Raw genomic sequence first — 13,840 nt, 5'->3', positions numbered from 1 at the left:
CTACATTGGTGGGATACTTGTAAAAATATGTAAAATTAAAAGAGTTTGTGAAAGTGGATTTTAGGAAATCGAAAACTTTGTGTAAAAAGATTGATTAAAAATGTAAAAAATAAGTTGCAAGGATTTCTTAAATACATTAAAGATAAGCAAAACGTTAGGTTGGGTTAGGGTCTTTGTGGGATGACACTGAAAGACCAATATTTGGCGAGATGGAAACAAGATCGAACAAGATAGTCATATTGATTCTGAGTTTATTAAAAAAAGTGGGAATGACTGGATGTGTGAACCATTTGCTATCATTTTTCTAAGTCCTTGAAAAATGTGCAACTGTCACAAGACTAGAAGTTGGCTAGAGCTACTTCTCTTTTCAGTAGAAATGATAAATATTTTGACAGTAATTGTAGTCCTTTTAGATTTGCATTAATATCATTTAAAGCTTTTAAAAGTCATATAAAAGATGCTTTGCAATGTCACTTAAGAAATGTCAAAATTCCTCATCTCATACTTCACTGAATTAACAATTACTGAGCTAACTTTTTCTTCATTACTCATGAAATAGAGGTAAGTCTTCAGAATTACAACGCTAAAATCAGGGATTCGATTCTCGATGTGGCTTTGTTATGAAAAACCACATACACACACGTTTATAATTAATAAAGCATTGTCACTAGATATTATGTGAAAGATCTTGGTGCTTACATCATAATTAAGCAACTTCTTCTAGCTAACAACTAAATTATATGAATAAAAATGTCACTTACAACACTGTCCATTTACTGGATTATGGAGTCCTTAAATCCTTAAAGAATCTCAATAAAAATACAACATTATACTGAACTGTCTATTTATCAAGTCATCTTTTTGGCATTTTTTTACGAAAGCTGTGGTATACAGATGATATAACCTCTTATCCTTTTCGTCACATGTTCTTCTGTCATTTGTAGAGTTTTCATGGACATCTATTTGTATATATCTACTGGTAGCCTCATCATTGTAGAGCTACTGAAAGTGATAACGAAAAGAACGATGGGTTTCTCAGGTTGTTGACTTTCTGTTGACAAATTTTATTTGGAGTTTTCCAGTTGGCCATTCACTCACCAACAATTTTTCGAGGTCATGGACCAGGACTTGACTATTCAGCTATTCACTTCTTGTTATTCAAAAATCTTTCTCTGTTTTAAAAGTCGGAATTATCTTTGTAATTGATATATTGGAGTTGTTTCTTCAATAAATTTTATTTATTTGGGTAATTCATGAAGTTTGCTGGGAAAAATGTGCAGATATTATATGAAAATAATGTAATCTTCGGCATTGATTACCTGCAAGACCACTAGATTCTTGGTTATACAGATCTTTGATATCACAATTCCTATGTCTCGCCTTATAAGTGACTACTTTAGATGCTTTCTAACGTGAAATTACCAGTACAGTTTCACATCTTGCATGTGCCATCTAGATTGGATTCGAATGTTATGACTCTTTTTCATTCCATAGATCCACGATAGTTCTTTCAACTATTAAATTCATTAGAACATGACGGATTTTGATTCTGTTTGACTCAGTTACTAAAGGTAACTTTATTTTTGTAAGTCTTGGAACGAATACATATGACCTATTGGTGGTACAATAACTTCATTCCCAATGTCTGGTACCATTTGCTGTTTGTTTAGTTTGGTTTGGCTTGAAGACTCATCCTTGGAACGTTGTATCCTTGATGTACTAGCTGTTGATTCTTCACGGTCTAAGATGTAATGGTCAGGTTTTCTACACAAATAACAATGCATGCTTTTCGGTATTATTTGAAAATAATTTTTATTCAATATTTTTTTTCTGCAGTGCCTATTTATTTCCTTCATTCTGTGTCACACATTTTCTAACTAATCTTTTCACTTATAATGGACTGTTGTTAGACATAGTTGATATTTCGATACTACTGGGTATGATGATCCTTTTTCTTCTAGATGATTTCTTTAACATTTTCTCTGCAAGTTTAACATATTCTGTTACAATTGACACTTAAAGTGCTTCCTATAAAGATGCACTGCTAGTTTTTCTCAACCAAATTTTCATATACTCATTTTCATGGATTTTGTTTGCTTGTTTTGGTATTATGCACAAAGCTACACAAAGGGCTATTAGTGCTGTGCACACCACTGGTATCTAAACATGTTTTCCGGCAATAAAAGTCCGCTGACATCCAACTGTACTACTGGTGTCCGTTTTTATGGAATCTATAAATTTGTTACATAAATTCATGAGAAAATTCTTGTTACGTTATTGGACAAAACTTTTAAAATTTTTCACAAGTTAGCTAAGATAATTTCTTTCTTTCGTATCTTGTTTCAGAAATTTGCTCTGGATTCGTTTTTCTGTTGTGTCGCTCCAAATCTGTTGGATAAGGTAAGTGTTGATGTTTGGCATTTTGACAACTGTCATCTGAATGGTTATTTAATGTTAATTTTTATTAAATTAGCACTAAGATGAATAGCTTGTTATTTACTATTCCATCAGTATTTCGATCTGAGCCACAATATGCTTCCCATGGTACTCTTTTATCCATTAGTTTGTCAAATGCATGATTTCTTATTGGCATTCTTTTATTTTCTAACATTTCTTCTAATCTCCTGTCCCGATTTTCTAATTTTTAATATCTTTCTTTTCTATTCTCTTTAACTGTTTCATTGTCTCCAGTAAAATATCGATCTTGTTTCATGATTGCGTTATCACGTTAAAGCTTAGTCAAACTTCTATTTAATTTTCACCAAAATAACCTGCACTTATAACAACAGTGTTGTAAGTGTTTTATAATTCGGAAGATATTTTTTAATTTTTGGCGACAATAGCGTAAAGTACAATTTGACTTAATCTCCCCACCCCCCATGGACACATGGATGTGTCTGCTCCTTATAGCGCTAGAAACCATTGTGTATCATTGTGCTTAATTCCAAACAAATAAGTGTATTTAACAATAACGAATTAATTTATTTCTTCTATAACACTTTCTACAGAATACTTTCACTTTAACACAAGTTGTAGGCCTAAGTTCACAAACGCTGTTTGACTATAAATAATAAGCTAATAGTACCTCACCCTAAATTACTTCGCTTTGGTTAATAAAGTAACTCGTAAATAACCACGTAACTGAATGGCAGAAAAGATAATACTCGATGTCTACCCCGAGCAATTATCATGGCATTAATGTCTCATTAAGAATCGACTCATTGAATACAACATAAAATTCTCAACTAATATTCAAGTAACTTCTTATTAAATACTTTACTTCATTCACAATTACTGAACCAGCTGCTTTTTCATTATTTGTTTCTCATATTTAGAACTGAAGTAGTCAAGACAAAGCTAGCTCAGCCATGGCCTGGTGGTTCGGGTGCTTAGCCCTCAACTTTCAGGTCGTGGACTCGAATCCCTCACCAAATATGTTCACCCTTTCAGCCATGGGAATGTTATAGTGTAAATGTTAATCCCAAATACTCGTTGCTAAAGAGTAACTCATGTGCATGTTGATTAGCAGCCTCAACTCTAATCTGTCACTTCAAAAGTATGGACGGCTAGCGCATATAGTCTCGAATACAGGTTAGTGAAATTCACCGATAAAGTAGACAAAGTTTTATTATTCCGTCACCATGGTTAGGAAACACCCAAATTATAACATAGAAAATATTGGGTTGAGGAATAATTCGTGAGCGTTTTTTCAAGTTAAAAAATATATTCATAAATGAAACGCTTTCGCAAAATATTTCATGTCATTTGGTAGATAATTTTTTGCTCTAATAGATGGTGTGTTTGATTTTCATATGTCTTTAATTTTTGCTTTCATTTTCAGCTCATTAAATGGAATGTCAAGTGGACAAAATCGAGCATTTTCGACACCATCTGCTTTTCGCATTTAATTTCTTGCAATTTCGTTTAAAACAATGCATACTATATACCTAGGTATTACATGAAATAAAGTATCATAATAAATGTTTTGGGTGTAATGTGTTCATGCATTGAAGTATTGTATAGTCTTGCATGTAATACTTGAATGAAATTATTTAAAAACGCTCACGAATTATTCCTCAACCTAATATAATACAAATTCTGTTAAAAGCTCATTATAACGATCACATGATTTGGTTTAAAGAACTTAACAGTTTTACTTACGATGAGCAATCACATGGGTCTGTATACGTTTTTTGTATTAAACATTAATTGATAAACCATGATGTTTACTTTACAGTTTTGTTTCATATTATAAAAGCTTCCCAGTGGCTTACTGGTAAGTCTGAACTCTTATATATCTAAAACGGGTATTCAATACCCGTTGTAGCACAACAGAGGCAACCTATTGAGAAGCTTTTTTATTAACAACAAACCAAGCAAAAAAATATTTATAAATGTAAGAATATAAAAAACAGCAACAACAAAACTGCATAGAACTTTCACTACACGGTCCACATTTCGTAAATTATGCGTTACTACAAACGTAGATCTTGTTTGAAGCTTTTCCTTGTAAATACATGGCTAAATATTCTATGAAAAGAGACAGATCGTTGTTTATAATTATGTATTTACGCTACAAGAGTATTAACAAATATTATTTTCTATTATAAGCTCCATAATAAATACAACAAGGGAAACATTGAGCTTAGTATATAAATACTTATGTTATTATTAGAGTGTTAACAAATATAGAGCGGTAAGTCACAGAGCTTCGTTTATAAATGTCCGTTAAAAGTTCGTTACCAAATACACTACAGCTTAGTTTACGAATAGTTCTTTGCGCAGTAAGTGTATTAATAAATACAATATTTATAACTATTTCTTTACATTATAAATGTGTTAATAAATATAGTATGAAAAGTCATAAATCTTGATTGATAATGGGAAGTCATACATCTTTGTTTATAAATATTCCCTTCATAAATGTCTTAATAAACACACTATTTTAAGTCCCATCTTTTGCTTTATCTAATATCTTTTGGTAATAAATATGTTAATACATTGTCTATTGAAAGTCAGAAAGAGAGGTTTATAAATGTTTATTCCTGTTATATGTATATTAATAAATGCATAACGGGATTTACAGATTTGAATTCATAATGATTTATTTCCACAGTACTGTGTTAAAAATACTTTACGAGAATTCGCTACATGTTAAGGATGATCCGATTCATATCAGTATAGTTTTGTTAATTAATTATAAATGTGCTAATAAATACACTATTGGAAGTTACATAGGGATCCCAAGTGGCCTGTGCATCATAAATTTAAAACCAAGGAATATTAGTTGTCTAACTCTCTAAATAGGTGGCTAGAATACAGCTACTTAAAAAGGTTAACATCCATGGTTTAAGTAGAAGAGCAGTTTGAAACTCAAAAAACAATTGTTGGGAATTCTTCGGAGAAACCATATCCTAAACGAAATATGTCATTATTCTAACAAATATCAAAGACTCTTATGAATCATACCATTATATCTTAAATATTGATGTAAACTAATCAATGGTTTCAATACGTCAAATATCAACTATTATTTTTCGAACGCCATAAATATGCATAGACATTGAACTTTAATCATAGCCACTCCGATACTAAGGGGTTATTTATAATTGTGAACCAAGCATGATTTAAACATGTGAACAATGAAAGTATAATACGTTTGTTTGTTTTGTTTATTTTTTTTAATTTCGTACATAGCTACTCGAGGGCTATCTGTGCTAGCCGTCCCTAATTTAGCAGTGTAAGACTAGAGGGAAGGCAGCTAGTCATCACCACCCACCGCCAACTCTTGGGCTACTCTTTTACCAACGAATAGTGGGATTGACCGTAACATTATAACGCTCCCACGGCTGGGAGGGCGAGCATGTTTGGCGCGACAGGGAGAAAGTATAATACACCAGAATGTTCCATTACACAAGTTATCTAAACCAATCTCTTGTTGATGCACCAACTGAATAATTCGTATTCTGATGCTTGTTGTATTACTTCAACAATTTAGAAACACTAAGATTGTTTTTCAATTTTGAGAAAAAATGAAAAATTTGTTAATAGTTAACGTAACCGTTCAAGCTGTGGTTTTTTTTTCGTACAGCTTATATCATTATTTAAATTGCTAAACTTTAAACAATTCACACTGTGTTGCTTGTGAGTGATTTAATTGTGCGAATTTTACAATATAAAAACATTTTACCTTTGGATAAATACTACAGAAGGAACATCATGGGAAAATTACCCATGTCGGAACATAAATAGTAACCACCATCACTTTGCTTCAAGTAAGTTGTTTAATTCACTGCTAATAAACACTTTAATATATTCCTAATGCTTTTGTGAATATTACGTTGAAATACCTTGGAGGTGTGGTTTACAGAGATTAAATAAGTTACCAGTAATGAACATATAGGCAAATATTTAACAACATTATATATTAAAATACTTTATTTCTTCCCAGGTTTATTATCTTGCATTATTTTACACCTTGGCACACTATTAATATTAAGTAACAAGGCTTAAAATTAAGGGATCATCAATAGGGAGACAAATTTCAAAGCAAACACACTGCAACTAATCTCCAAGTGCACACACTACACAACACTGTTGTTAGAAAAAAAACACTTTTCATTGCTGAGGCAAACTGAGGTCACTGGTAGAATAAATCAGAACATAAGTGTGTCATCCATTTTAAGTACTGGTAATTAAATGTTTTGATCTAGATTATTAGCATGCTATGACAGTAAAGATTACATATAAACTGTGAATATAAATGTTAATTTTAAAAAGCAGTTGTGTAAAATAAAGTTTGTTTTTTGAATTTGACACAAAGCTACATGAGAGCTATCTGCGCCTACTATACATACTTTAGTGTAAGACTAGACGAAAAGCAGCTAGTCATCACCAACTCTTCGGCTACTCTTTTACCAACGAATAGTTGGATTGACTGTACCATTATAACGCCCTCTCATTTCAAAGGGCGAGCATGTTTGGTGTGACGAGGACTCAATTCCGTGACCCTCAGGTTAGTAGTCGATCGCCCTAACAACCTGACTATACCGGACTATAAAGAGAAGTGGTATTTATCATTTATCATCAGAACACAGAGTGTACGGTATACAGACAGGCCTTTTTCTTTTCAAATGTAAATCACAATTATTGATTGTAAAAAGTTGGACGACATAAAATACAGAATAACATAGTACAAGAAAACTAAACTAACATTTGATTATTTTTATAAAACAATAGGAAGAAATATGAAGTATTTTCGTATCATCATAGGACTTGTGTCAAAACAAAATTTTAAACTGTATTTAACTAATGAGCTTTTCTTCGTAGTTACTTCTTATGTAGTCCCGGTCATATACGTTTTACGTACGCAATATTAGCCATTGCATTTCCAAGTACACAGTGATATGTGTGAGAACATTCTGGTTTCAGAGTTGTTAACTATAAATTAAGTTTATTTTTAGTAAGAATTTTTTTACTAACCTGTTACTCTAATAAGCAATTTTGTGTTATAAGGAAACATAATGTATTAAAACACAGAAAGCAGCAAATCATTAATAACATGTTATACGTGAGAGCAAACAGGATTTATACATTGAAAACTAGATATACTCTCTTTAAAGTGTCGTATAATTGATTTTTGGGCCCTAAAGAAAGTATAATTTGAGAAAAGTACAAAGTAATTAAAATTATATATTTAAAAACGGCTGGTATGGATAGAGAGAGTACTAACAGAGGAGCGAACAACATTTCGACCTTCTTCGGTCATCGTTAAGTTCACAAAGAAAGAAAGGGTTACTGACCGATAGTTGACTACATGTTTGAAGGCGGTTGTTTAATTCTCTACCCATACCAGCCGTTTTTAAGTATATAATTTTCTCTACAAGTGGGTTTTCTCGCCATCAAAGGAATTAAAAATTTGAATAACAGATCTAACATTGAACGTGTATCATGTTTCCGAATGATTATATCGGTATCATTTTGGAAATGGCTTATCGTTCGTAAGAGTTATTGTAAAGTATCTTTTAAAATGATGATATAGATTTAACATAATTCTAAATATTACACGTTAATAAAAACAGTAAATTTTGTTTTATTACTTTTTGCTTATCATGATCGCTTAACCTTCAAATACGTGTTTTGAATTTTGACGCAGAAAGAACGTCTACATAAATAGTTATAAGGAGAGAGCTAAAGCCGACCTTCTTAGCGGAAAACACCTATTTTCCTAAGCTCATTAATTTTAACACTGTCAACGACAACTTCAATGTTCAAAACGACAGCTACATTATCTAGCTATGGGTAGACAGGGTTAGTTTAATAGATTTTTGAAGTCAAATTATACAGGTAATGATACTTCTTCCTTTACAAAATTGCGTTTACTATGGAAACAAGCCATAAAATCAACAAACCAAAGTAAATTAGAATTAATCATGTGTTTTATAGCTTTAGTAACGTATAAAGTTAAGGAAATAGGACAATATGATGGTAATTAAAATGATAATTTCCAGATTTGACATGAGAGATAAACTGTTTATGCTAAAGATTGTCAAAATCCCTGGATTGAACAAACAGAGCACCAGGATAAAAGCAACAGAATTATTTTCCCTGAAGTTATACAACTTGGAGGCTCAGAATTAAAATCAATGTATTTATGTCGATGCTTAGAACACCTGGTAAGCCTTCGAGGGCATATGACATTATGACAAAATCAATAACAACATGGTTGAATTACTTTGTTCACTACAACGCTAAAGCTCCTTCTTTGCCTCTTTTAGGAAGATATTCAACAAAATGATAAGGAAGAGCTAAATCAGTGAAGTTAAATGTTGAGTACTAGCTAACATGTATAAGATATTCATAATAATAAGCAGACTTAGTAAATAATGAAATATCAAGAATATTAATACACGTATTCTTACGAACAAGTTTTGATAAATAACCAATATTGTCGATATACCTTGGAAATTCGGTTAAACATTAATTCAGCTATAAACGCTAGTAAAATTAACAGTTTTGATTTAGTCTTGCTTTGTTGTGACTGAAAACCAAAGTTCAAATAAATACAAATCAACAACTTATGAGCTACAGTCACTACCCTGAAGTGAACCTTATATTTGCTGAAAGACATGTTAACCAAACTGTACAAAGATGTTATCAAGTTGACAACTTTTAAGAATTTGTTAAGTATGAAATGGTAATACACTTTTAACGGTTATCTGCTCATATTCACTAATATCAAGCTTTACTATACTAGAACTTTTCAAGGATCCTGCTATTACACATACTGTAGGAAGTCACGCTATTACACATACTGTAGGAAGTCACGGCTTGTTTTTTTTTTTCTGTGCGTGTTATACTAAACACAAGATGGTGTGGTTCCTAATTCGGTTTTCGTGCTATAAATGCACAATAACAAGCCCAAAACTCAGTATCTATCAACGTTTTTCCTATTTAGGGTTTAACAAGTAAAATGCGAGAAGTCACAGGTCATTGTTTCTATATTTTCTCGTTATAAGTGTATTAATGAGCTCATGATAGCAAGGCATGGGATAGGTTACTAAATATATTTTTCCTCTGTAAGTGCATTATTAAACAAAATATAATCAGCAACTTGGTTACTACATTAACACTATTATTAAGTACACAACTTGAATATTTCTAACTATTTCTCCTGCTATTAATATTTTAATAAACTTTAAATCACGACTGTAGAGCTTTGTTTCTATATAATTATAACGTTATTATTGACTTTCTTTTCGTTAATATTGTATGCTATTAAACTAATTCTGTAAATCAAGCCCCCTGTGGCTTAGCGGTAAGTCTGGTTTCAACATCTGCCATGGATAGAGCTGAGGTAACTAAGTCCTTGTGTAACGTTTTACTTAACAAGAAACAAATAGACCGTAAAACAACTCAGAAATTACAAAGGTATTCCAGCACCAGATTATAACTTGCATAAGAGTTTTTGTATCGCTTTAACAAAGAAAATCTAGAATACAAACTTTTTTTCTACGCTAAAGTACCGGTATTTTATCCTTGATATCCTGTTTATATCGCATTCCCCCATTTTAACCTAGGTCTATATCTATGTTGTCCTAAATTTCAAAGTTATTTCATATATTGCGTTAAACTGCTTTAAATTGACTCTCTCTCAGTTTTCTCTGTTTAGCACAAAGAGTAAATGTGGGCATCAACAGAAATATTTTCAAGGGGGAACAACACGTGCATGGTAGGAATCAGCTTTTACTGTGTAAGTCAACAAGCTGAAATAATATCTGTTATGTGGCTTAAACACAAATTTAAACTTTTAATAAAAATTACAAAAAATATCTGATTTAACTACGATGTTGAATTTGCATCATAATAAGCGCATCTTTTTTTTTTATGAATTGTAAGGGGAGCAGCTACCTACTTTTGCCATCCCCTAGTGACACAGCGGCATGTCTGGAGAATCATACTTTTCGAAACTGGGCTTCGATACCCGTGGTGGGCAGAGCACAGATAGCTGATTGTGTAGCTTTATTCCAAACAAAGAATGGAGACTACACCAACAAGTTAGATTCTTTTCTCTTTGAGTGCACACAATCTATGCGTTTAAACAACGTTGTGCCAGGAAAGAACCCTTAATAATTCTAGAGATCTCGAAAATTAATTTTAGATAAGGCGAGAAAAATGTTGATACTTTTTCTGGATAACGATAAACTATCATATTTAATTTCTATTTTCTAAACCACCTTGAGTAACAAAACGTGAAATTCAAAATCTGTAATTTTACCACTACTTGTTTAGTTTACTGTTGAAGAAATAAGGGGTAGTTAAGATGGTATAAAATCCAGCTAAATTTCGGTTATTTGTAGCCCAATACTTTAATTTGTAAAACGCAAAACAGGTTCACATAACTGAACTGATTGCTGGGTCACATACTAAGCCCGGTTAATAGCAGTTTCGGAACACAAAGGGCGTAGTTTTAAACCACTGACCCTTGCCATGAATAGAAGGTAATAAAAATGAAAGTAGAACGCCTTGCATTATAAAGTTTCACTGTCTAACTACCTTTCATTTCAATGCAAACAGTACTTATTTATAAGTAGATGTTTAGGGTACGGTTCGTTGTTATATGAGCAGCAGATACCTGACGGGCTGAGGCACTCATCATCTTTACCCAAGGTTGCGTTCATCATCAGATATTTCGTGGCTCAGTAACATTTCAGCACAAATTTTTGCTGCTGTTTCTTTTATGCAGATTTCGTTTCTCTTAGTACTACCACCACTTATGTTTATAGCTAAAAATGTTGCTCAATTTATAGAAATAAATTTGTCTTTCAAACGTTTCATTTTTCAAAACAGAATGTAATTTCATATTGCATAAAAACATCTTAATTTCTTGAATCTTCTGAACTCTGTACAATATCATTTTCTTAAATCTCTACAGAGTGACTTAAGCTTACTTTTAGTCATATTTTGACACAGGCTTGAGGTATTCAATATATTTTCTTAAAATTAAAATACTTCACTTAATTAAACAATGAGAAGAAACTAGCTGATTCCATGTTTTAATAATCAGAACATGGAAATACTCTTTAAACAAAGAACTCATGACATTAAAAAGAAAATTATTTAAAAAGTCGAATAATGAAAACAATAAAGAGTGACATAGAAAAAACCTAAAAAAATAAAAGAAACCATTAAGAAAAGCATATGAGGTTTAGTGTACGGGAATCTACAATATGCTACTTTTTCAAATTACAGCAACTCAGAAGTGTAGTAAAGAAAGTGATGTCCAAGTCAACAAGCATATCCAGTGGAATGAAAGAAAGCAAATGGACAAGGATCTTCAAGTATGGAAAGAAACCACGATGTTCCAAGCAAGCTTATCACTACCAACATCGAGTAAAATAAAAAAAAGGGGATGTTCAAATTGTGGAAGATAAAAACAATACTACCTTATCACTGCTTCTCTTAAATAAGAGCTATACCCAAATATAGGAGAGGGACAGAAGATTTTATAAGTTGCTGTGTGTTGGGAGTTTTTCTACCCTTGAATATATAAAATAGACACGATCACTGATGTTGATAAGCTAAAAATGTGTTGCCGCACTAGGACTTTGATACACCTTAATAACATGTCACTGACACAATTCATTCTGAAGTTTTTGGACCAAAACACCAGAAGTTTTCTCCCTGCTCCAGCAACGATACTGTTCCAACACTAATGATTACATAATATTTATGAAACGCTATACTTTTGTTACTTGTAATAACATTTTTTTACCCATTCTAGCTCACTTCAAACTTTATTGTCTCATAATGAGTTCCTACTCATCAAATTAAAAGCAAAGAAAGTTTACAACATAAAATACTTGGGCAATTTGTGTGCAAAGAATAAATATAATTTTCTTTCATATACACGAGTTATTGTTGTTGTTGTTTTGAATTAAGCACAAAGCTACACAATGGACTATCTGTGCTTTGCCCACCACGGGTATCAAAACCTAGATTTTAGCGTTGTAAGTCCGCAGACATACCGCTGAGCCACTGGGGGGCACGCGAGTTATCACTCGTTTTATTCCCTTGCAAGGTAATGGCTTCATTACTAACATAAGGGCTCGGCATGGCCAGGTGGTAAAGGCAATCGACTTGTATTCTGAGGGTCACGGGTTTGAATCCCCCTCACACCAAACATGCTTGCCATTTCAGCTGTGGGGGCGTTTTAATGTGACGGTCAATCTCACGTTGGTGGCAGAGTAGCCCAAGAGTTGGCGGTGGGTGGTGATGACTAGCTGCCTTCTCTTTAGTCTTACACTGCTAAATTAGCGCAGATAGCCATGGAGTAGCTTTGCGCGAAATTCAACAAAACAAAATAACATAAGTGTAATAATAGGTACTCACTATTCAAACACAAGTGGACTAGATTACCATGGAATAAATTGGTATTTTGGTGTCACTAATCAAAATATTTACTTTGAATGTGATTTGTTTTTTTTTATTTAACCTTTTTTATTATTGGGAAACTTTAAATTCCAAACAGCCTGACACTGAGTTAAATTGTAATTTAGATTTAGAAGTTAATAAATGTCTATATGTATTCATTTTATGATACTTGCCAACAAGACTGATACCCACAATTTTATTCTTTCTAATACAAATATATTTTAACATACAAACAATAGCACAATATATAATAACGGTTATTACAAATAATGATCTATATTCAACATTTTTACAAACTTACACACAATATTGAATCTTTTGCCTGATACGGAACCCCTTGATATTTATTGAAGGTTCACGATGAACGAATTAATTTCGAGCTGATATAAGTACAATTCATTTAACGGGGAGCTAGCTAGCTCTGGGTTTTTCGTTAATCATACGGGAGTTTTTCACAGCTGATTTTACATAATGCCGTTGTAAAAATACTAACATTCAATGTTAATCCATTGAAGTTAAACAGTTTGTAACGTTCGAAATTTATAAACGTTCCTGGTCAAATATCTTATGTTCCCGATTAATAAGTGTTAATCGCAGTTATAACTTCAGTGGTTTATTGTATACTAACAGTGGTAAATTAGTAAAGAATAATGTCTCTTGGCGTGTAGCGTTTGCTACATTTATATGTGTGAGGAGAGTTTCTAGAAATTTCAGCTCACAGAACAATACTGATGATGCACTAGTTTTTTGCACAAAAATGTACTGTTGATTCTTGCACTCGAAAATTTTCTACAACTTTATTGAATAGGCAGGAATTTCACAGTGAAGATTTAAAAGTATAAGTTATGTACATTTCTAAATATAAATTTAAGTTAAACAAATGTCGATATTAGAATAAATATATAAT

General features: G+C 32.2%; 1 long non-coding RNA gene across 1 annotated transcript in view; it reads left to right on the top strand.

The window, feature by feature from the left end:
- Positions 1-13,109, top strand: part of LOC143238694 (uncharacterized) — a 43,767-nt gene extending 30,658 nt beyond the window's left edge. The window contains exons 2-3 of the long non-coding RNA XR_013020715.1: positions 2,347-2,400; positions 11,752-13,109. This is a non-coding gene — a long non-coding RNA (uncharacterized LOC143238694). The remainder of the gene's footprint in view (positions 1-2,346; positions 2,401-11,751) is intronic.
- The last annotated feature ends 731 nt before the right edge of the window (positions 13,110-13,840 follow it).

The sequence above is a fragment of the Tachypleus tridentatus genome, chromosome 13, assembly GCF_004210375.1.
Source record: "Tachypleus tridentatus isolate NWPU-2018 chromosome 13, ASM421037v1, whole genome shotgun sequence".
NCBI lineage: Eukaryota > Metazoa > Arthropoda > Merostomata > Xiphosura > Limulidae > Tachypleus > Tachypleus tridentatus.
The sequence above is the reverse complement of the archived record's forward strand: the minus strand, read 5'-3'. Positions and strand labels throughout refer to the sequence as shown.